Source organism: Berghia stephanieae, chromosome 5, assembly GCF_034508935.2.
Source record: "Berghia stephanieae isolate SIO BIC M18660-M18661 chromosome 5, UCSD_Bste_1.3, whole genome shotgun sequence".
Classification (NCBI taxonomy): Eukaryota; Metazoa; Mollusca; class Gastropoda; order Nudibranchia; family Aeolidiidae; genus Berghia; species Berghia stephanieae.
Window position 1 is genome coordinate 53,884,830 of NC_088364.1, and position 3,095 is coordinate 53,887,924.

The 3,095-nt window shown below is 32.4% G+C and overlaps 1 protein-coding gene across 2 annotated transcripts in view; it reads right to left on the reverse strand.

The window, feature by feature from the left end:
• LOC144973200 (uncharacterized) overlaps window positions 1-1,410 on the reverse strand; it is a 14,394-nt gene extending 12,984 nt beyond the window's left edge. Inside the window, exon 1 of one of the 2 annotated variants that reach the window (XM_078915354.1) lies at window positions 776-1,410. The gene's annotated coding sequence lies outside the window, so the exon portion shown is untranslated. The remainder of the gene's footprint in view (window positions 1-775) is intronic. The other variant, XM_078915355.1, reaches the window with a different exon arrangement.
• Window positions 1,411-3,095: the final 1,685 nt, after the last annotated feature.

The following is a 3,095-nucleotide window of genomic DNA, read 5'->3' on the forward strand; positions in this document are numbered from 1 at the left end:
TAATCATCATCATCATCATCACTATTATTATTATGATGATGATGATGATGATGATGATGATGATGATGATGATGATGATGATGATGACGATGATGATGATGATGATTATTATTATTATCATTTTTATTATTATCTTTATTATTATTATTATCATCATTATCATCGTCATCATCGTCAACATCATATCATTATATTATTAGTGGTATTATTATTATCATTATTATTATTTTATTATTATTATTATTATTATTTATCATTATCATCATCATCATCATTATTATTATTATTATCATCATCATATGGCATCTTCATCATTATAATAATAATAGTCATCACAACTTATTATTATTATTGTAATCATAATTATCATCATCAAAACATTAACAACATTTCTTTCACTGGTCTTCAATTTTCTTATTTCGTTATCTTTTCTGCCCTTTCTCTTTTTTAATTTTAATTTTATTTTTCTTTTGGTTTGAACCTTTTACAAAATAAACGAACGACAATGAATGACTGATCTATAGATCCGATAGATAACAGGAAAGTAAACAATCTCAACTCAGAGTGATTGACTGGAGAGAAAAAACAAACAACAAAAACAAACGATACCTGTGTACGATTGCATTGTCAATTGCGTTGTAAATCGGATTAAGAGGATTTTTCTAACTCTTAACAACCAACCACATTATTATTGAATAACTATCTAATACACAAAAATATCCTTAAACTTAAACTGTCATCTATAATACCTTGTCATTTAGTACCAGCAACTTACCTGGTGGCCTAGTTATCAACGGCTTGAAGTGTAAAACATTTTTATTTTCTTTCAACATTGGTTTCCTACATTCTTTACATGTGTTGTAAATTGCAAAGCAAAACCATGAAACAATCAACGAGGAAAATGCTGCGTTGTGTTTGTTATCATCACGACGTGTTCTGCTTCACATCTGACATGGCAATCTGGCAGTTCTTGGGAGACGAATGGTATCTCGCTAGTAGTTATATTCACAGAGAAATATTATGCAGCAGAACGCGCTAACGATCTGGCATTCACCTCGCATTCACTGGATACTAGTTTAAAGCACACCCTCTTCTTTATTTGACACTAACACTGACATATTATTTCATCCAAGCCGATGACCCTCGCCTGTGTTGTTATAAAGGAACACGGCTGTTATGTTTGAATAAGTACGAAAATACTTACATACTATTTGTCTCGTTCATTTTAATTCTTTACGACAATTATTGAATGTTTAGATAATAATAATAATGATTATTTTTATTTACTCCTTTATACACTTTCGTGCTTGTTTGATAACTGGATTTAATGTATATCGTCTTCTAAAGTAACCTTTAAAAAGAAGATTTGTAGAAATGAAAACTGACGATGCGTAACTGGACCCTCCTCCTTCCCTCTCCTTCTTCCCTCGCGCCCCACCGACTTGTTACAAATACGTAGTAAGGTTGGTGTTGACAATCGGGTTGAATTGAATATTCACAATCAGAGCTTGAGATTAGCGAAAAATCCTCGAATCAGATTTAGAAAGATTATAATAACGAATAGGACATTTCACTCAATCGTAATTATTCGGTTTTATCTATTTATTCGTTTAAAAATCCCGAAAGGGGCATGAAGTCAGGACTTTTAAAAATTGAAATGAGCAAAAATTGATTTATCTCTTTGTCTTTGTTTGACCAAGCTTATAAAATTTTAACTTGTTTTATTGTTAACAGTCTGTTGCATCGGTTATCAACACATGATGATAGCAATCTTCTTTACACTAGATTTAAAGTTTCTTCTTCTTCTTCTTCTTCTTCTTCTTCTTCTTCTTCTTCTTCTTCTTCTTCTTCTTCTTCTTCTTCTTCTTCTTCTTCTTCTTCTTCTTCTTCTTACTACTACTACTACTACTACTACTACTACTACTACTACTACTACTACTACTACTACTACTACTACTACTACTACTACAACAACAACTACTACTACTACCACTACTACTACTACTACTACTACTACTACTACTACTACTACTACTACTACTACTACTACTGCGGCTATGTGGTCTAGTGATATGACACTCGCTTTCGGATAGGAGAGGTCCTGGGTTCAACCCTCGCGCATAGTTGAGTCCTTGGAAAAGGCTCTTTACTCACATTCTCTCACCGTACTCAGGTGTAAAATTAGTACCTGACAGTAACAGCGTTGTCTATGTCGGAAATATCGCCTAACAGGCGTCATGTCTCGTTCTTCATGTTTTGTGTTGCTGTTGGTCAGGGACCTCTTGTAAAGCGCTTTTAGCACGTTTAGTGGATATTGCGCTATATAAAAGCTCATTAAAATAATAATAAAATTAGTAATGATAATAATAATAATAATAATAACAATAATAATGGTAATAATACTACTAATAATAATAACAATAACAATAACAACAACAACAATAATAATAATAATAATAATAATAATAATAATAATTATATTGATAATAATAATAATAATAATAATAATAATAATAATAATAATAATAATAATAATAATAATAATAATAATAATAATAACAACAACAACAACAACAACAACGACAACAACAACAACAACAACACTATTTCCATTTTACCAATAAGCATGAAGCAGGATGCCTGACTCAGGGAAAAGGATCTAGTTTGACCCCACGTAACCCTCGAATTTTCTTCGCACTTCCCACCCTCCCTTCTCTCAGCAGAAGAATTTAGGTAGAGTTTGACGGAAAGTACCCAATGATAGACATATGCCCCATTCAAAGAGTAGCGAGAAAATGGTTTGTTTCACTTGACAGAAATCCAGACTGACTCCGGATTTATGGTTTAATTATTTAGCCAGGGAAGGTAACGTACGTTCTCTGATTTAATTATTAAAAAAAAAATATATTTAAAAAAAACTATGCCCTTCCGCCACGACACCATATTATGATATCGTCGCCTAGGCATCCCATGAAGGAATATAGATGTTTCATCAAACAAGATGTCTGATGTCAACAGGAATCACCCATGTAACCAAGTTAGCAAATTGTGTGTGTGTGTGTGGGGGGGGGGGGGGGGGGGGGAAGGTAATAATC